This window comes from Mastomys coucha, unplaced genomic scaffold (assembly GCF_008632895.1).
Source record: "Mastomys coucha isolate ucsf_1 unplaced genomic scaffold, UCSF_Mcou_1 pScaffold5, whole genome shotgun sequence".
Taxonomy (NCBI): domain Eukaryota; kingdom Metazoa; phylum Chordata; class Mammalia; order Rodentia; family Muridae; genus Mastomys; species Mastomys coucha.
This window is the reverse complement of record NW_022196911.1, coordinates 114105557-114127597: the sequence shown is the minus strand read 5'-3', so window position 1 is coordinate 114127597 and position 22041 is coordinate 114105557. Positions and strand designations below refer to the sequence as shown.

General features: G+C 49.5%; 1 protein-coding gene across 2 annotated transcripts in view; it reads right to left on the bottom strand.

Annotated features, from left to right (window-relative positions):
• The window catches only part of Tnrc6c (trinucleotide repeat containing adaptor 6C), a 112534-nt gene extending 103760 nt beyond the window's left edge, over positions 1–8774 (bottom strand). Inside the window, exon 1 of one of the 2 annotated variants that reach the window (XM_031352978.1) lies at positions 8352–8774. The gene's annotated coding sequence lies outside the window, so the exon portion shown is untranslated. Of the gene's footprint in view, positions 1–7694; positions 8017–8351 lie in introns of those variants that run through there. The other variant, XM_031352977.1, reaches the window with a different exon arrangement.
• Positions 8775–22041: the final 13267 nt, after the last annotated feature.

Sequence of the window (22041 nt, the reverse complement as noted above, 5' to 3'; positions counted from 1 at the left end):
GTCCCAAAGCTGCCCCCCCCCAAAACCCCACAACAAATAAAAAGCTTCCCCATCTATTCTAAAGGAGTAAAAAGAAAAATGAATATTTTGAGTTTTTTGAGGTTTTTTTTGTCTTTGTTAAACAAGAATGTATTATTCCTGAAGTGTATAAACTTATGTTTGTCTAACCTATAAAATGTTAGACAACCACAGCAAAACCACTAAGGCTGTCATGTGATAGCCCAACTTTGGAAATCTACCTGCTGTTTCTTCCTTTTGGTCAGTAGTCCATGTCCACAGAGTTAAAAGTGCTCTTGGGGTGCTGTATAAGTGGTCAGTCTCGTAACGTAGGATACTCAGAAAGCTTGCTTTCATTGAGAGTAGTCACCATAATTAACAGCAGAATCCCACTCTCACGTGGCTGACTGCATGACTGGGTTTTCCTGTAATCCAAATTTCTACCCCAGGACAAAACCTCACACAACAAGCTCTGTTGCCCCAACCATATCTACCAAGGATGCATTGTATTTAGCAGGACATTTCAACATAGCTTCTTGGGGACTTAATTTTAAGCCTCCCAGGCACACCCTACACAAAGTAGCTAGCCAAGGGCTTCACCTTAGTATTCCTTCCTTCTGACAACCCACACCATCCTTCAAAATCTTAACATCTCTCAGTTCCACCCCATTTTTGTGCCACCCCGGCCACCTGTCTCACACAGCTAGTCACACTGCCCACAATTTGAACACTACATCTGGTCAAGAAATGTTCCTCATCCACCACTGCTCATGTCAAGCGCATTGACAACCCATCAACAGTGTCCAAGCAGGTAAACAATTACGGCTCTACCCAATATTGTCCCTACTAAGTCCCAACTTACCAACACAAAACTGACACAAAGCCCACTACTATTACAAAAGCTAGGTCTCGGTGCTCATTTGGGTTATTAAGTACACGAGTCCCTCAATGTCTCCACTGAGGTGTCCCCTACACTTGGTTTGCTCACTGTCTCTTTGCAGAGTTATCACTTTCTTCCAAGGACATTCCTTCCATCTTTCAGGACCAAGACTTTTCAAGCTAAGTTGTGTATTTCTACACCACACCCCATCAAGTCATTTTCTCTTCTGATAGACATGCCCTCGGCATTCTCCAAGGGCAGTTCTCCTCAACTACAAGTCAGTCTGGAGGGAAACTCCCTGGTGGCCATGGAAGACTGGGAAATACTGGGCTGGACTTCTCCAAGCATGTTTTGAAACTCATCCTTACAAAGAGGACATGGTAAATATATGACTACATAAGTATACACCATCAGAGATTTTTGCCAAATTTCTGTATGAATATGTGGCTTCCTCTAAACTTTTCTTGATTACGCTCTCTCTTTACACAGCAACATCTGCAGGTCAACTCTAGGTCTAGAAGTCCCTTCTTTCACTGTGGAATAGCCGGCAAATCGATCTATCCAGCCAAGGTTCCTCATATGTATACATGACCAGAAGATCCATGCTTACTAGCTAATACAATGGAAGTCTTGGAAAACGTGCTGTCAGGACTAGCAGCAGGATGGGTAGAACATCATGAAATGGAAGTGAGATTAAGAATCTGATTTAAACCAGGCAGTGGTGGCGCACGCCTTTAATCCCAGCACTTGGGAGGCAGAGCCAGCCTGGTCTACAGAGTGAGTTCCAGGACAGCCCGGGCTACACAGAGAAACCCTGTCTCGAAAAACCAAAAAAAAAGAGTCTGATTTAAAAGCTACACTATTTCTATGTGTGAGGGCTTTGAGGTACAATAAGTTTGAAATTGGGGATCTCTTACAAACCGTAGGAGATTGTGGCAATTACACTTCTTTGTTTCCAACTTGCTCACCTGTGAAATGGGAGCAATGATAAAGGCGACCACTTTAAAGAAGTATTTAAATATTAAGTATTCTAGCCTTGACATGGAGCCACAGTGAGGATTAGTTACGAACTTTTTAAGACTTTGCTCAAATGGAGATCTGAGTGACAGAACACTGTCCACCATTCCTGCCTCACAGCTGTCCTCAGCAATTCAGTGGCACCAGGATGCACAGAACCACCACTTTCTTTCCTCAGGGTGCTCCCTGACAGAAGCTTTGCTCCCAGTGTCAGCCCGCAGCCTCTCACTCAGAACAAAGCTTACAGGCTGCTCCTTGTGCTCCTCCTCTTTCTCAGTAGTTCATGTTTTATGTGGATTATGAGGAAACAGGTGTGCTCCTGCATCCCTCTCCCAGAACTTCTGAACAACTCTGTTGCTGATCTCTAAGTTAGCAAGAAGGTAAAGAGGGTAATCCACAGGGCCTGAGCTGCCAGCTCCGGACTGCAGATCAGCTTAATTTCTGCTTGCTAATTTAACTTGGATTCCCTTGCTTTGTTCAAGAGTAATTAAAAAGAAATGATCTTTGGGAAGAAAAAGTACACAATATCTTTGCCAGGCTCAAGCCAAGCAAGCGAGTTTTGCTGTGAAAGATTTTAGTCTTATACTCATCTAGAGAGTACACAAAGAACGAGGCCCACATTCCCAAGAACCACTTTACCATGAATATGTGTCTGGTGTCACAAAGTCTTGTCAAAAGACTGTGCATGATGACAAAGGACTTTACCAGGGATACTCACTGGCTGCAGAGAATGACCTGATCTGGCGCTGTGGTACTGCAGGTTCACAGGTCAGACTTCTGAAGAAGAAAGCACCACTATATAAATCCGAATATGTTGGGCTGGAGAGATGGCTCAGCGGTTAAGATCACCAACTGCTCTTCCCAAGATCCTGAGTTCAAATCCCAGCAACCACAAGATGGCTCACAACCATCCGTAATGAGATCTGATGCCCTCTTCTGGAGTGTCTGAAGACAGCTACAGTGTACTTACATATAATAAATTAATCAATCTTTGAGCCAGAGTGAGGAGGAAAAAAAAATATTGTCTGCCAGAGGTCTAAAGAAGGAAGACTGAAGACTCCTGGGAGATCATTTATTATACAAAAAAATGATGGCTACTAGCTTCAGTGACAGAGAACTGACAATTTAAAAAACTGTTGGAGCAGAAAGGTTTATGAAGAAGCAAAATGGAAAGACTAACCCAGCCTGCTCTCCGGGGAAGCACTTCCCAAAGGACCCCTCTCAGCTTGTGACTATGCACGGCCAGGGGACCCCATGTGTCTGTAACAGCAAAGATGTGTTGCAACAAATAGGCTAAGGGAGGAGGGGTTTGTGTGATGGTGACAACTCCATATTCTTTTTTTTTTTTTAAGATTTATTTATTACATGTAAGTACATTGTAGCTGTCTTCAGACACTCCAGAAGAGGGCATCAGATCTCATTACGGATGGTTGTGAGCTATCATGTGGTTGCTGGGATTTGAACTCAGGACTTTTGGAAGAGCAGTTGGTGCTCTTAACCACTGAGCCATCTCTCCAATCTCAGACAACTCCATATTCTAATTCCTAGAGAAAGCATTTAAATTCATTGGCCTGTAAGAGACATAGACTCCAGAAGCCACATTCTTATCCACTCTTAATCACAACTATATCATAGCCACAGAATTCATAGGAGTAGGAAGGCCACTTTCACAGGACTGATCCTGCTGTGGTGTGCAGCTGTGGAAGGCAGGCTCAGGAGAGTGTGTGCTGTCTGCACCGCCTCAGGGATGTTTCATGGCTGGGTGCCCAGACTGTCTAGCTTGCACACAACAACTCTATGGTGTTCTGAGGGCTACACAGGAAGAATGCATTCTTGAACTAAGAAACAGTTCTCCATCCCTGCATAGCCTCTTCATCCTTTGAAAGCGTGTGAGGCCGCCAAGAAGTCACTTTTAGTGCAATTCCAAAAATGGCCCAATTCCAAATGTATGGAGTTGCAAAGCACTCTGAACATGCTCTGGACAGAAGTCATCATTTATCTGTCTCACATCACTCTCATGCATTCTCTGTAAGGGTCACACAAGCATTTCTAGCAAGTAACCTTCATTATTTATAAGTAATTATATTTCTGAAAAAAGTGTATATATCATGAAAATGTACCACCGGGAATACATTTATGTGTTAGAGTCTATTTTTAGAAGGTATTATTATTTTGTAAGAAACACTCTCCTCACAACAGCACAAGAATTTAAAAGCAAATTTGTACAAATTTAATTTGCATACATCAAACTGGCTTAAAGAAAGTAAATCTGTAAAAATCTACCTCCTAGTTCACAAATGATGCTCCACTCTCTTTACTCAGAGCTGTGTCTTCCAATGCAGTGATTAAGATGTTAGTATCCATAAGTGGGTCCCCTTCACTGAAGCCATTTACCCTGACAGAGGACTTCATCCCCAGCTCATCTCCAGAGCCTTCCATTCCCTCACCTGCACACAGTCTGAAAGAGGCCTGAATGACAGGTAAAGCCTATCTGATTACCTCAAAGCAATTTCAGTCAAAGGGAGCCAATCCTAACCACACAAAAACTGCCACCTGGCTTTTCTGGGCTCATTTGGAACCTCCCCGCCCTGCCTGTTGGGGGTCTGCCTCCTGCTCACCCAGAGCATACCTCTCTGGGCCCCAAGAACTGCTCTAATCCTCATCATTCTCATGCTTTCTCCAAACAAAGTTTTTGCTACCTTCAACCCCAAATCACCAATTTCCTTTCTTGTAAAATTGTCTTGGGGCTGGGGAAATGGCTCACTGGTTAAGAGCACTACTAGCTGCAAAACCTGAATTCAATTCCCAGCACCCACATGGCAGTTCACAGCTATCTTTAACTCCAGTTCTAGGAAATCCAACAAACACCCTAATACAGACACACATGTAGGCAAAACACTAAGGCATAAAATAAAAATAAGATTCAGCCGGGCGGTGGTACATGCCTTTAATCCCAGCACTCGGGAGGCAGAGGCAGGCGGATTTCTGAGTTCGAGGCCAGCCTGGTCTACAGAGTGAGTTCCAGGACAGCCAGGCTACTCAGAGAAACCCTGTCTCAAAAAAACCAATAAATAAATAAATAAAATTCAAAAATTTTTATCAAATATCACCTTTGCACAGTGAGACTTCACTAAGTCATAGTCATTACACAATCTCACACACAGACACTCACACACAATCACACACACACACTTCCCTTTCACAGCTCTAATTCATACTGGAGAAGGTGGAGGTCTACAACATTTTAGGTTGTAATGGAGCTATTTATGATGCCAAAGACACTTAACACTCTCAAACCAAATCACACAAAAAAAGTAATGCTACTAACCTTGTCAGCCCCCCAAACCGCCCCTACACAAGCACACACACGCACACACACGCGCGCGCCAATGTCAACTTGGATCCAGCAAGAGTTAAGTTCCCAGGCAGGACCTCCTTCTCCCTAGCTGGTGGCTAGGAATATGTGGGAAGATACAGAAATTTGCAGAAATTTTATCTTCTGCATAAAGCTCCCTTCAATGAGGAAAACGGGCCTCTCACCCCAGTCCTGACTTCCTCCCTCCCAGGCTTAGTTCTGAGTGACAGTATTTGGAAGACACACAATTACTTCAGTAAAGGCCACTGCTTAACAAAAAGGTGGCAGCAATGAGGAATACTGTCCTTTAAAATTTCAAATCTCCAAGTGCCTTGGCAACTTTTTAGCCAAGGGTGTCAAATGAAACAATGCACTTTACTCAACTACTTATTCCAAAATGCCAACTCAATTAAACATAAATATAAACCTATTACAAAACAACCCTTTTTATTAAACATATATCTGCTCCTTATGACAACACTAAAAATAAAGAGGAAGACCAGTATTTACTAGAGTCCCAATAACCACCAAAACATTTCAACACCAGAATCAGAAGTGGAATTAAGATTAACCCTTGCCAATCTCAGGATCTAAGCTGACAGCTTAGCACATGGGAGGTCACTGTCAGATTGCTTTGCTCAAGAAGCCTGAGTTTAAATTCATTGTTTTAAAATCAGATCCATACAATTAAATCATGTGTAGTATGCACAATCTAACTATTACCTTCTGAACTATTAATTTCTCATTACTCAAAACTGAAATAAAAATAGACTCTAAGAATCTTATGAAAACACAAAGTACTAAGAGATTTCGGTGGGGAAAAAGTCTTTTCGGCATCTGTAAACAAAGTCCCAGCTATTCGGACTCCCCCATGAACACAATCAATCCTGTCAACACAACAGACTCCCCCATGAACATGCTCAAACCGTCAACATAACAGAGCCCCGTAGTTTAGACACCTCAGTCCCTCAATATAAGCATCCTAATGAGTGCCACACCGAAATGTCCAAAGCAAGGCTCACCTCTTCTGTTCTGGAAAAAAATGTTAATTTTCTTAAAGGTGCCCTCTGCCAGCCAAGTTCAACTGGCTTGGGCTGTCCTATCTAACTCAGCCTTTCATTTCCTAGGGAAAGAAGTCTGCAACCCAGGAAGACAATTGTCAGCACCCTACACACTGTTCAAACTGTCCTCTGAAGTCACTCAGGTAACATTTTTAGGGTCTCAACTAATTCACATAGTTACTCCAGTCCAAAGACAGGAAATTGCATAAAATAAGAGCGTGTACAGTCAGGTGCCATTCAGAGATGCGGTAATGAACAGACTGTACTGGCTCCAGGTGGTTAACGTTCACACCAGATACCCAGAAAAGAACCACTACCACCGGAACCGGGGCAGTACAATGGAGCAAACGAGCCAGGAGACTCCGACGTGCAACTCCTCCAAGACCCCCAAGCTGGCCATCAACGGAGCAACATTTTGAGTTCTAAACCTATGCTTCACTCCCAGAAGCCAAGGAGCAGACCACTCAAATGGAGATTTCATCTGGGAAGGCAAAGATTGGAGAGAACTCAACTAATTAAACAAGGAAGCGCCGGCAACCGTCAGATGTCTCGGAACGCCATAGGTGCAGCCGAACCCCGCCGGCGGCTCCTCCTCCCCGGGCTCCCGCACAGCATCCCAGCACCATCCTTCATCAGGATTCCTCTAGCGACGCGCAGCGCGCGCGCCAACCGTCTCCTCGCCCGGCCAACGCACAGGGGTGGAGGGGTGGGGGTGGGGATTGGGGGTGGGGGGACACCTTCAGGTCTACATCTGCAGGTTTTTAAACTGCTGCTGCGGAGGCATGCGCTACATCGCACCTACTCGGCGAAGCCGCGGACCCAGCTACCCTAACAGCGGAGACGGCGTCGGGGCGCTCGGGTTGGGTTCCCTTCTCTGTTCACCGGGTCGGGGTAGCTGCCCTGGCGGCGGCGGCGGCGGCGGCGGCTGTGCGCCCTCCCAGCACACGAAGCACTCCGCAGTCCGTTTGCAACACCGTTACAGATCCAGCTCGCTGCACAACTGTAGGGGGCCCTCGGGGTCGCCCATGGCTCACCAACCAACGCCACGCCGCGGACCGGTGTGTGGCACCCTTTGGGAACGCAGGGTCTGCGGGGGACCACGCAAGGAGAGCGGGTCTCACCCGCTGCGTGCGTTAGTTTTTAAAAGCGAGCAGGCAAGCGAGCGAGCGAGCGGGGGGTGGGGGCACGGCTAAGCGTCCGACCGACCCCTAGCTCCCCCATCCTGATGCCGCACGCCCGGCCAGGCGCTCGCAGTCCGTGCCCCTCTCCTCCGCCCGTCAAACCCGGCCGGCGCCGCACGCGGGTCGCTCGGGGCCGCCGCGCTCCGGCTCGGCCGAACAAAGGGCCCGAAGACCTCCGGGCGCAGCGGCGGCGGCGCTCTCACCTGGGCTCCGTCCCCGGCGGCGGCTCCGCGGGGCTCCGGCGGCGCGGGCCTGGCGGTGGAGAGGTCGCTCTCGGCCGCCCGGGGCCCTCGGGGGCGCTCCGGCGGCGGGGGCCCGCTCAGTGCCGGCGCCGCGGGATCGAGTCCGGGCGCGGGCGGCGGGTGGGCGGCGGCGCGTCCCGGCAGGTCCAGGTCCAATGCCCGCGACGCCGCGACGCGCCCCGCTCCTCGGTCTCGGCGGGCCGCGGCTCGGACGCAGCCCGGGTCTGAGGCGGGGACGGCGACCGGCGGCTGGGCGCGGGGCCGCTTCGCTCCCTCCGCCTCCGGCTCCGGCTCCGGCTCCGGCTCGAGCGGGCCCGCGGCGGCGGCGGCGGGAGCGCGACGGCGCGGGGACCGCCTGTCACGGGGGCGGCCGGGGTGACCCGGCGGCTCTCAGGGCTGCACGGCGACGCGGACGGCGACGGCGGCTGCGGCTCCCGGGGCCGTCGCGCTGAGGTGCGGAGCTGCCACCGCGGCCATCTTGTTGCTCTAACTGACAAGAACCCCCCTCCCCCCGCTCCAGCCAGACGCGGCGCTCGCGCCCCCGGCCCCGCCCCGCGTGGGCCTCCAACAGGAAGTCGTACCGGCCCCCGGCACGTGACTCCCACCGCATCTGCATACCGGAGGGCGGGATGGCCAATCAGCGCCCGGATCCTGAGCCCCGCCTCCAGGCAGCGCTCCCGATCCCATTGGTTCGTCCCGAAAAGACCACGCCTCCTCCTTCTCCCTTAATACCCGCCCGCGCTGTGGTTGTCCGGACCGCGCGTGGAGCGCGCGGGGGGTGCGAGCCGCGCGCTCTTCACGCGCCTCGGACGCGCGCCTCTCCTTGGAGCCGGCGCTCCTTCCCGGTCGGTGCGGAGAGCCGTGCGGAACTCTCCCGTGGCCGCTCGCCTCCCCGCTTCTGGCCACTGTGGCTCCGCGTTAGTGTCGCGCGCCCAAGGGCCGCAGACTCAGGTCTGCGTAGCCGTCTGCGTTCTCCTCCGTTCCTGCGCCCAGCCCTGTCCCGGGTTTGCGCGGCGTCCTCGCCCGGCGGCGCTGGCCCTCTGCGCAGCGGCGCCCTAAACCTGGCGCACGCACTGGCGCGCCTCCGGCCCGTGCCGTGCACACGCCCTGTACCTCCCCACGGTGCACACACGTACGTGCGCGGGCCGCGGCCTAGGAGCTCTCCGCGCGCTCCTGGCGCCATCCTCTCAGCACCCCCCCCCTCCGCTCAGCGGCTCCCCGGGGATTGCCCTGCCGCGAGCCAAACAATCCGGCTTGCGAAACGGCCCCCCGGGGAGGCCTGCTTTCCCCGCAGCTACCCCACCCCGCAGCGCAGCGAACGCAACCTGCCCACCCCAAGCCCTGGGCTGCGACTACACACCCCGCATTTCCTTCCTGGCTCTCGGTAGCCCGCGGTAGTCCTCCATTCTTTGGCTCCTCCTCTGTATACATAGACATAATAATCTGGTGGGTGAAGTCCGAAGCACTGTGCGCTCCGTTGAGCCCCTTAGGTGTTTCGGTTCAAGCCACGGGAAGATTTTGAAAGCTCGTATTTTTCTCCACATTCATAGAAGGTGATGGAAGGAGCGTAGTTCCTCTTCACCACCACCACCCCCGACCCTGATGTTCTGGAAGATCCGCGATGCTTCTGAAAGTTGTCAGTGCTGTAAGAGGCCATTCCCTGTCTATGTGTTCCCGTCTGGAAGAAGAGACAACGCTCTAGTACCTTCGAGATGCAGTTTGGCTGCCGCCAGTGTCATGCTTTGAAATGTTTGTGGAGAGAAGGGACACAACAGACTCCCTGCTCTCGTTTCCCTTCAGAGTCCCGTGAGCGCCGTACACTCCTTTCTTCTTTCTGTTATATTTTAAGCCTTCTAATCGTCAGATTCACTTACTCTTCGAAGTCGTCTTCAAACGTCTGTTGTGTATTTTTCATCCTGAAAACCCGCATCCCCTAGAAAGATCTGATGGCAGATGTGGCTCACACAGAGACTTCACTGCCTTTTCTATTCAGCATTTTATTGACTTCAGTTTAATTCTTTACTGCTGAGAACCTGTATCTTTTGTGTGTCTCAAAAGTCCAGATATTATCACATGATCCAGGAAGGAGCACAAATAGCATCCTGCAGATACACAGCATGCACTAGGTAGATTGCTAAATCCTTGAGGAGCCCGGAGTCGGGGTAGAACAACATTGTCAACTTCAGTTATTGGAATATTGAACCAAAATGACATCATTTAGCATTTGCCCTTGCCATTCATTGACTTTGTGACCATGACTTTTCCTCTCTTCCAGCTTTCTTTTTTATTGTCCCCTCCCCTCGAGCTTAGCCTGGCACGATAAAGATCTCTTCCCACCTTAGATATCCAGACACCAGTAGAAAAGGCGGGCTGTATTTTTTGGAATGAAAATTAGACTCATAGTTTGGTATATGGACCTGTGGTGGTAGAAAGAATATTTGAGGAGCAGGAGTGTGGCTCGATGTTAGAGCGTTTGCCGAGCATGTTCAAAGCATTATGGTCGCTGGGCGGTGGCGGCACACACCTTTATTCCCAGGACTTGGGTGACAGACGTAGGCGAATTTCTGAGTTCGAGGCCAGCCTGGTCTACAGAATGAGTTCCCCGACAGCCAGGGCTACACAGAGAAACCCTGTCTGGAAAGAGAAAAAAAAAAAAAAAAACCACTATGGTCATTCTCTGGTGCTGGTGTGTGCTCTTGAGACAGAGACAGAGACAGAGAACACACACACAGGAAAAATATAAAACCCTGACCTAGTAGCACACAGCAGTAATTTCAGTGCTGAAAAAGCAGAAACAAATTCCACAGGCTCGTTATCCAGTCCACCTAGTTTAACTGGCAAGTTTCAGGCCAGTTAGAGATCCTGATTCAAAATACAAGGTGGCTGGTCGTTTCGATGCACACCTTTAATCTCAGACTCCGGAAAACGAGGCATCTGAATTCAAGGCCAGCCTGGTTTTATGTAGAGTTCCAGGCCAGCCAGGGCTACATGGTAAGACAAAAACAAGAAATCAAGGCAGAGGATGTCTGAGGTTGTTCTCTGACCTACACACACATGTATATGCACATACAATATTCAAAAAAATATGATTACCTTCCATGAAGGTGTTCGGGAAGGTAGCCTGTCTCCTAGAGACCTCCCCAGAGGACCTACAGCCTGAGTCTTGAGGGAGGTCACTAACAGAAGCTCATGGAAGGACACCAAAAAGAGAAGCAACAGCAAAGCAAGCAGCAGGGAGATGAGGGAACCTGGAGCCCTGTGTTTATCAGGAATAGCTGACAGTGAGGGGCAAATCACAGGGCTCATGCTGCTGAAGACAGTAGAGCTTTGGACTGCTGTGAACCTTCCTAGAAAATATGGCAGGTAACCTGGATAGGAAGGCCCAGGTAGACGGTGATGGTGCTGGGTAGGAGCCCAGTAAAGTTATTGTCAGGAACTGAGCAAATGGAGAATGGCCTTGGAAATCAGACAGAGAGGGCGCACTGAAGGTGGGGCTTACTTCGACTCTGGCATGCCTAAGGAGGGGACTTGTGGCAGGTAACAGATGAGGTTGCATATGGTCTAGTCTTAGTAGGTGGTGGGTAAAGGTGGAGGCAGAGGCCATGGTAGAAAATGAAGCCTTGGGTATGTTCGGGTCTATCCTCAAAGACTCAGGGTGAGCCACAATCTAAGATGACTGGCAAGTCTCACAATGAGGAGGTCGTCCACACAGGGTCCTGAGCACTTTACAAAGCCCACTCATCTGGGCCTGTGAAGACAGGCAAGTGGCTTAGGGGGACTGCCATCTCTTGGATTCAGTTCTGCCAAATTGGTAATCTGGTGTACCCAGGAGAGAGATGAGGAGCTTCAGGTTTCAGGCTTTCTTTTAGAGGGAGGGGAGAGATTTGCTGGCAGCCTGGTAGGGTTCCATGGGCTTCTTTGAACTTCTGGTACCTCAAGTACCAAGGTAAAGCCAGTGGTAAACCAGGAATGGCCCTTTATGTCCCAGCTAGGAACTCCCAGTCTTGCTACCTGAACTCACTCCAGGCCAGCCTCTCTGATCTTAATACTCACTGAGCCAGTATTTGCAAGAACTCACACAGACCAAAACCAAACAGACATCTCAAGCTCAGCCGTCTGCAGGCTTGAACTGTTGACAGTCTGCCTCAGACACGGGGCGGTGAATATAAAAACAATGTCACTTCTTCCTTCTCCATTTCTTCCTTGGCCCTTTTCCGTAGCCCCTTCCCCCTTTCCCTGAGTCTTACACTGTAGCTCAGGCTGCACTGGAGCTCACTGCATAGCTCAAACTCAAGGCAAGCGTTTTGCCTGGCTCTTCTGAGTGCCGAGGCTATAGGTGGTTGCTGCCATGCCTGTGTGGGGTTTGTTGTTGTTGCTTATTCGCTTCCTTCCTCCCACGTTTGTTTTGGCTTGTTTTGGCTGTGGGAAGATAAAGCCTTGTTATGTAACTCACGCTGGCTTTAAACCCTCCATCCTCCTGCCTCAGCTGGAGTGCTGGGATTGCAGATGAATGCTTCCAATGTCCATCCCCACTGTCACATTTGAAGTAAGGTCACATTCCTCCTTCAGGACTTTTCTGACCCCATGTCACAGCTTCTAGCTTCAGTGGGCGGCTCTTGTCAGGGTCACGATTGCTGGGATGAAACACCATGACCAAAAAAGCAAGGGAGGGAGGAAAGGGTTGGTGTGCCTCATGTGTCAGATTAGCTCTGATTCTCCTGTGCCTCCTCCCTCAGCCTCTAGTGTTCCTGTCCCTCCAATAAGATTTCAGCATCAGAATTTAGGGTGAAGTTTCTAAGTAGGTAAATCAAACACGAAATTAATGGATTATCTCCTAGGTCAGAAGGCAACAGTAGAGAGGTAGGCTGGAAGCAGAGTGTGTTGAGCGAGAAGGCTGGACTGGAGGGACAGCTCAAAGCACCTGTGTAGCATGTCTGAGCTCTTCGGGGTTCCATCCCTAGCATCACAGAAACAAAAGGGAGAGAGCCAATGGGCTGGGGGTTAGAACAACAGGCTGAGAGAACAACAGGCTGGGGGTTAGAACAACAGACTGGGGGTTAGAACAACAGGCTGGGGGTTAGAACAACAGGCTGGGGGTTAGAACAACAGGCTGGGGGTTAGAACAACAGGCTGGGGGTTAGAACAACAGGCTGGGGGTTAGAACAACAGGCTGGGGGTTAGAACAACAGGCTGGGGGTTAGAACAACAGGCTGAGAGAACAACAGGCTGGGGGTTAGAACAACAGACTGGGAGTTAGAACAACAGGCTGGGGGTTAGACCAACAGGCTGGGGGTTAGAACAACAGCCAGGAGAAGTTTGGGGGCAGGAAGGTGACATGATTAAAGCTGCCCTAGGCAATGGCTTCCTAGGCTGTACCATGGTAGAAGATCAGAGTGAGGATCATATGGCTGTTCATTCTGTCGGTCGTTCATTCATTCTTTCGTTATTCATTTGTTCTGTAAATTTACTCTCTCCCATTTCCATCTGAGCCTGGGGGGGGGGGCCTGCTTGTCTCTCTCTCCCTCCCTCAGGCTTCAACCTCCCTCTTCTGACAGTCATTCCATCCCAGCATTGGCACGGTGCCTGGCACACAGTAGGTATTTAATAACTACTTGTTGAAAGTAGAGCAAAGGGAAGATCGAGTAGGACGACCGACATGATAACAGAAGTGGAGGCGTTTCAGAGAGATGCAGACTCGGCTACTTGGGAGGCCATGGTTACTGCCGATGATCGGCTCATGTGAACAGTGGTCCTGGGAGTAGCGCTGGATAGGCTTGCTGGGGGATGCTTTGTTTCTCAGATGGTGCCTACCACTGTGCCTCTGTTACCAATACCCACTCTCGAGGCCCAGCCTTCCAGGTACCTCAGCTCCTGCTTCAGGGCCATGTGTGTGATGACATAGGCTGTGTAAATGCTTCTGTAGGGGGTCTACATTCAGAAGTGCCATGCCATTTCCTCGCTGTGTCTCTTCCCATTTGTCACGCTCCTATAAAAGACAAGGCTAGAGAGCATCCCAGAGTTTTGTTTTGTTTTGTTTCCGAAAGCAGGCCAGAGATTTACTCATTTTTTTATTTTATGTGTGTGTTTTGTCTCTGTATGTGTGTGCCTTACATGTTTGCCTGGTACCCTCAGAAGCCAGAAGAGGATGTCAGAACTGCAGTTACAGAACCTTGTGATCTGCTGTATGGGTGCTGGGAACTGGACCCAGGTCCTTTGCAAGAGCAGCAATTGCTCCATCGCTTCAGCCCCCTCCTAAAGTATTTTAAATGATGTCAGCAGACTAGCATAGTAGGTAGAGGTACTTACTACCAGGCTTGACAACCTGAATACAGTCCCATGTTAGAGATAGCCAAGTGTCCCAAGGTGTTCCCTGACCTCCATATGAATGTTGTGGTACACACACACACACACACACACACACATTAGTAAATGCAACATAAAAAATTTAAGGGCCAGCAAGATAGCTCGATCAATAAGGCACTTATCACTAAGCCTGAAGACCCGCATTCAGTCCTCGGGCCCCACTGGTGATAGAAGGAAGAGAACCAATCCCAGAAAGCCATGACGCATCCTCCCTACTGCAACACAAAAATGTGTAAAATAAGTAAATGCAACTTAAAAACTTAAAATTGTAAGACTATTATAAATGCCTAGGAAGAAGCAGATGTTTTTATTCCATATATATATGTATACACACACACACATCTGTTGAATAAATGCAAAGGAAAACAAAGAGGTTTCCTCTAGTTGTCCTGAGGACCAAGCTCAAATGCCCGCTGTGCCCCGCCGGGGCGGAGTTCTGCTGCTTCCCCTCCGCTGTCCTATGAAGAGTCTAGTTGACTCTGTGTGAGCAGAGCAGTGTCTGAGGGGTGTGCTGTGCAATCTCTAGTGTGTGGAAGACGCTCCAGTGTGTGACACACTCCTTTGTTGGATTAATGAATGAATGACTCTTTACCAGGAATTGCTGGTTCACCTCTGCCTGTGGCATTGAGGTGGAAGTCTGTCCAAACGACCTCAGAGGCTGGGCATACTGGAACACATCTGCAGCCCCAGCAATGGGCAGGTAGAGGAAAGAGAATTGGGAATTCAGATTCATCCTCGGCTACGCAGGGAGGGCTTGGCCAGCCTGGCGGCTATGTGCAAAACTGTCTCAGTGGACTAAACCCAGCGCTGGACAGATGGCTCAGCAGTTAACAGCACTGGCTGTTCTTCCAAAAGACCCAGGGCTGATCTCAGCATCCACATGATGGTTCACAGCCATCTGTAACTTCAGTTAGAGGATCCCATGCCTTCTTCTGGCCTCCATAGGTACCAGAACCCATGTAGTGCACACATTTGCAGGCAAAACTTGACACACATCAAGTAATAAAAGATAAAACAGAGTCAGACAAACCTGCTGGAAGTGAAGGGGTATGTGTCAGGCAGCAGGGCAGGAGCAGGGTGCTGGGCTCCGCAAAGATGGCAGTTTGAGTGACAAGCAGATTTCTGAGGCAGTTTACAGAATGACCTGTTTGACCTCAAACACTAGGAGCACCCGGTGGCGCACGCCTTTAATCCCAGCACTTGGGAGGCAGAGGCAGGTGGACTTCTGAGTTCGCAGCCAGCCTGGTCTACAGAGTGAGTTCCAGGACAGCCAGGGCTACACAGAGAAACCCTGTCTCAAAAAAAAAAAAAAAAAAAAAAAAAAAAAAACAATCTCAGAGTTTCAGTTCCTCCTGGAAGCAATAGGATGACTAATTCGAGGAATAAAGCTAGAAACCTCACTAGCTTGTTGCAGCTGCCCAGGCCCTACCTTCAAGAAGTTGGCGATGTGGGAAAGGGGAGCAGGTTCACCAAGAGCCCATCATCACACTGTGTGCCAGTCTTCTCAGTGTGTGTGCTGCATCACCACCTCAGGGACAGGTCTCATCCTTAGACCACCTATGTCCCCTCTAGAACGTGGTCTTAGTTACAGTTTGACTGCTGTGGACAGACACCATGACCAAGGTAACTCTTAGAAGGACAACATTTAATTGGGGCTGGTTCACAGGTTCAGAGGTTCAGTCCATTATCATCAAGGCAGGAACATGGTAGCATCCAGACAGGCATGGTGCAGGAGGAGCTAAGAGTTCTACATCTTCATCTGAAGGCAGCTAGCAGAATACTGACTTCCAGGCAGCTAGGATGAGGGTCTTCAAGCCCACAGTGACACACCTACTCCAACAAGTCCACACCTCCTAATAGTGCCACTCCCTGGGCCGAGCATATACAAACCATGACAAATGCAGTCTTTGTTTTGGAACCGTTACTGAGATCTACCCTGCAGGAACCAGACCTCAAGTGCCAGTATACTTTTGAGAAGAGATGGTGATTTGCTGAGGGGTCAGTCTGCCCCTCAGGAGGCAGGGCTGAGTCCCCACCCCAACCCCCCACATTCACCCCTTGCCGTGTGCATCCCAACAACTCAGACATGTATGTTCTGTTACGTGTTCATGCAAGTGCTCGTGCACACGTGGCCAGAGTCAGAGGAAAGGGGAAGAAAAACACAAGCCCAGTGACATTCAGAGGTTGCCAGGCATCTAAATTTGGAATCTGGTGTGATCTGGAGTCAGCCAGCGGTCCTGAGTGTTCGTCTCAAGCAGCCTGGGCAGGGTTCCCAGCAGCTAGCTGTCAGACCGAGGCTATAACACAGCACCAGACCAACGGGGGAGCCTACACAATGAAGCCCCCACCCTGTCTTCTCACCATAGTGGCCACTTGTCTGTTTATTTGGGTTTATTCTTTCCAAATAGAAAATAATGAAAATATAGAAGATGGGAAGATGAACAGTGCTCTCCATTGTCCCCAGTCCTGAAAGATGCCTATGTTCACAAGTGTTTCCAGTTGGGTGTGGTGATGCGTGTGCGGTGGAGGGAGGAGGTCAGGAGCTAAAGGCCAGCCTGAGCTATATAGAAAGCTTATTTCAGCCTGGGCCATATGAAAACCTGTCTCTTAAAAACAAACAAACTGCTGCCGATGGCATACATCTCTGACTCCATCATACAGGAGCCAGAGGAAGACAGACCTTTGAGTCGAGGCTAGCTTGGTCTCTACATCGTGAGTCCAGGCTAGGCAGGACTACCAACATGATCTCCTTCCAGGCTTGTGTCTTGGCATAGTTTTTAGAAACTGCAGAAATGAGGCCAGGGCAATGGCTCAGTAGATAAACATTTGCCAGTCAGTGTGAGAACTAGAGTTTGGATTCCCAGACCCCGCATAAATGCTTTCTGGGCATGACAGCCTGCCTGTAATCTCAACACTTGGGAGACAGAGACAGGATCCTAAGAAGCTGGCTAACTAGAAGAGCTCAATCTGTGTGCACTGGGTTTGGTGAGAGACCCTGCTTTAGGAGGCAGAGACACCTACCATCAATCTTGGGTCCTCACACACCCACCCACATATGTGTGACATACACACATGTGCACACACACACACACACACACACACACACACCTCAAAACAGTTGTTTGAGCACTATAGGGAAGAGAAACTTGTTTAGCTTAAGAATAATAAATATTTCATGGGCTGGAGAGATGGCTCTGCAATTAAGAGCACTTAGTGCTCTTGCAAAGGACCAGAGTTCGATTCCCAGCACCCACATGGCAGCTCACAACTGTCTGGAACTCCAGTTCCAGGGGATCCAGTGCCCTCTTCTGGGCTCTGTAGGCTCCTGCACACATGATGCATAAAACTCACACAAGCAAATACACCCATAAAAATACAATAAATAAATCTCTAAAAAGCAAAGTTTTCACATTGAAGTTGCACAAAACTAATCAGGGCAACCTCTATAGTGACTGCAGGGGCGTACCATAGGTGGTCACTCAGTGTTTGGGGACTCTGCAAGTGACAAGTAGCTGCTTTTTCTGTGACGTCTACTCTAGCTGGAGTCCTATGTGCTTTTAATCTCTGATTTGGCTGTTTTGTTTCCAGGGCCCAGAAAAGAGCCTCACACACACTAGGTACTCAATAAATCTCAGGGGAAAGGAATGAAGAGACAAATTGGCCAGCTCCAGGTTCAGTGAGAGACCCTGCCTAAAAAATATAAGGTGGAGAAGCATCCTGATATCAACCTCTGGACTACACACACACACACACCATACACACACACCACACATACACACACACACACACACACACACACACCACATGCACACACACACACACACACCATACACACACACACACACACACACCACACACACACACCACACATGCACACACACACACCATACACACACACACCACATGCACATTGATCCAGCTCCGCAGAGACGACATGCCTCACAACTTTAGGAGCAGTTCCTCCTAGAAAGAGCATAAACCCTTGGACAGCTCAGCCTGACAGGGTACTGTCATTGGAGTGATGACACAGGACTCAGAGATGACCCCCGTGCCATCCTTGCTGTTCACTAGAACAGGAGAAGAGATCTCTTCAGACTTTGGGGGATCAACTCAGACTTGTTCCCCCCGAGACTCACGTGGAAAGATCCACTGGAGCACAAGCAGCTCTTTGTGTGCTGGTTTCAAACATGGCTCCTGACTTGCAGCCCATACAATGGGCCTCTGTGTGTGTCCCCAGAAGACAGCACAGATCTGTAGCAAGGACACATGTTTTAATGTTTGTTTTTCTTCCAGAGCACTAGACCTGAGACGTCAGCCGAGTTCTCCTTGGAGCATCATGGACTTATCACTACAAGGCCTTGTTAGACATTTTCCTCAGGACTGTGAGGATATCTTCCCACCTCCTGAAAGGCTATTGTCCCTTTTGTAGCCCTTCCAGGATGCCATGCACACTAGAGGCAAGCCAAGGCTATAGTGAACATCAGCACAGGCTGTTTTCTTGGGCTGGCCTGCTACCAAGTGCCTGGAGTCCAACTGGGACTCCAAGCACAGGGGCTACCAAGGAAGAGGCACCACTCTGCGTGTGCCTAGCCGGCAGCAGGCTTTGCAAGGCTTAGCATGGAACGAGGCTCCTGGAGCTACTGATAAAGGACCTGCAAAGAAAAGATTCCCACCTACTTGCAGCAGGAATGTGGATACATGAAGTTCTCATGCACATGCAGAGTTCCAGCAACACTCTTCCTCTGCATCTCAACTCAGCCTGTCAGCGGAAAGCAGAGAGGGCAGCTGAGCCAGCGACTGGGCCTTCTCGGTTCTAAATGAGAGAGAGACACACACACACATACATACACACACGCACACGCACATGCGCGCGCACACATACACACACACACACACACACACACACACACACACGAGAGAGAGAGAGAGAGAGAGAGAGAGAGAGAGAGAGACAGAGAGACAGAGAGACAGAGAGACAGAGAGACAGAGAGAGACAGAGAGAGAGAGACAGAGAGAGACAGAGAGAGACAGAGACAGAAAAAGAGAGAAGGGAGAGAAAGAGACAGACAGACAGACAGACTGGCTGATGAATGAACTGACTCTAATGATTGTGGGCTGGTAAGTATTAGGACAGGCCTGTTGGCTGGAGGCCCCAGGATGAGCCGATGTTGCATCTTGAATGCAAAGGTTGTTTGGGGAAGAGTCCATTCTTTTTTTTTTTTTTTTTAAGATTTTATTTTATTTATTTTATGTATATGAGTACACTGTAGCTATACAGATGGCCATGAGCTATCATGTGTGTGGCTGCTGGGAATTGAATTCTGGACCTTTGCCGGCCCCGCTCGCTCTGGCCCCTTGCTCTGGCCCCACTCGCTCTGGCATAATTCACTGTAGCTGTCTTTAGACACACCAGAAGAAAAGTGTCAGATCTCATTGTGAGTGGTTGTGAGCCACCATGTGGTTGCTGGGATCTGAACTCAGGACCTTCGGAAGAGCAGTCAGTGCTCTTACCCGCTGAGCCATCTCACCAGCCCCAAGATATCCGTGAAGGGGGCACCTGGATTTGAACCAGGGACCTGAGTTCATTCTTTATTGAAGAATCTTGGGCTGCTTTCTTCTAAGGCCTTCAACTGAGTGGATGAGGTCTGCTGCAATACATGGAGGATGAGCTTGATTCAAAGCCCACTGACCTACGCACTCATCACATCTGGCCAGCGGGTGGAGCTCAGCTGGTGCAGTGCTAGCTCAGCATACACAGGAACCTGGATTTGATCCCTGGCACCCCTTAAGCAAACTGTGCATGTGGCACATGCCTTTGACCTCAGCACTGGGGAGGTGGAGACAGAAGGATTAAAAGTTCAAAGTCACCCTTGGCTACACAGTGAGTTCACTGGGACATGTAAGTGGTGTTTAACCAAATGACGAAGTGCCATACTTTAGCCAAGTCACAGCCACATAAAACTAACCAGGGAAACCTCCATAGTGCCAAAGACCTGCATAGACCATCTATGGATGGTCACTCAGTGTTTGGGGACCTGCATAGACCATCCGTGGATGGTCACTCAGTGTTTAGGGACCTGCATAGACCATCTGTGGATGGTCACTCACTGTTTGGGGACCTGCATAAACCATCTACGGATGGTCACTCAGTGTTTGGGGACCCGCATAGACCATCCATGGATGGTCACTCACTGGGGACCTGCATAGACCATCCGTGGATGGTCACTCAGTGTTTGGGGACCTGCATATGATAAGTAGCTGCTTTTTCTGTGACATCTACTCTAGCTGGAGTCCTATGTGCTTTAATCTCTGATTTGGCTGTTTTGTTTCCAGGGCCCAGACAAGAGCTTATCACACAGTAGGTACTCAATACATCTCTAGGGAAAGGAATGAATAGGAAGGACTACAATGCCCACAGGCCGAGCCTGAAACTTCTCAGGACCTGCTTCCATGGGTGAAGATGCATGAGATGGCGCAGGTCCCGAGCCTGCTGGCACATGAGATGGCGCAGGTCCCGAGCCTGCTGGCACATGAGATGGCCCTGCTAGCTGACGTCATCTCAAGAGTGTTTTAATCACTACAGTCATTGTTGTGTTGCAGACTTTTCCTCCCACACAGCAGCCATGGGACTTGTCGGAAGGTTGGGGCCATTCCAGTTAGCTGGATTCCCTGGTGCCTGGCACAAACCAACCAGCTCCATAAAGCACTAAATGATGGAACACATCAGTCCACAGCCTCATCCCTAATCCTTCAAGGTCTTCAGCAGCTTCCAAATAACCGTTTCAGTCCTTTCGCTTCCAGTTGCTCTCCACAGGAGTAAATGCACATCGTTGGTGCTGAGGCGGGCCGATCTACCTGTTCCTTCGTAGTGACCAAACTTTATGCTTCTTGCACATTTCAGTCCATCTCTTTCTGTCCTGAGCCTGGGTCTGGGCACAGCTCCTAAATCAGGTAGAGGGCAGGACCTCTTGTGATGCTGAGGGATTTATGGACACTACCCGCGGTTCCTGGAGTTTTTACAGTAACTTAGATCCATTAGATGACTGTTTGGAGAGAGATTAAAATAATGGAGGTGAGAAGACAGCGAGGCTCTGCTCTATTGTAGCTCTGTCAATTATGTCCGGTGCCTCAGGGAGCTGTCATCCCAGCCCAGAGAGGGAGTGTCAGAGGGGTGAGAGTGGGTCTCGGAAGAGCTGAGGAGGAGAGCCTGTTCTCTCACGAGCTTATCCCTGAGAGCTCCTGGCTGAAGTTGGAAGCCTTGGGAATGCCAAGGCTAAACACTTCCCCCTCACATAGCCTCTGGGAGAACAAGAAAGAGGGCCACTGAGGAAGTCCTAGGACGTGAGGTCGCCACGAAGGGGGGCCTGGTACCTTCATTTCTATTTGATTTTATGCAATGTCTTAAATTTATTGTGTGTGTGTACATGCTTGCATGCAAGCATATGTGTGTGTGTATGTGTGTGTGTGTGTGTGTGTGTGTGTGTGTGTGAAAGAGAGAGAGAGAGAGAGAGAGAGAGAGAACCTGAGAGTGTGTACAAGTGCACATGTTTGTGGGGTACCCCCAGAGGCCAGAAGATGGTGTTGAATCCCTTGGAGAGCAGTTGTGAACTGCCCAGGGTTGGCACTGAGACCTAAATTTGGGTCCTTTAGAAGAGCAGCAAGCACTCTTAACCGCCAAGCCATCTCTCTAGTCTCCCAGTTTGAACTCTGAAAACACTTCAGGTTACACTTTTGGAATAGTACATTTTTAAGCTAGAGATATGACTCAGTAAAAACCTTGCTATGCACATAAAGATTAAATAATCATATAAACAATAAACTAAGAATAATAATGTGTTTTAAAATAGCCTTTTACAAAACAATTAGGCAGGTTAATGCACACCATCTCGATGTATTATTATACAACTGTTACATATTTACAAAGCTGTAGGCAAGAGAGAAAGCA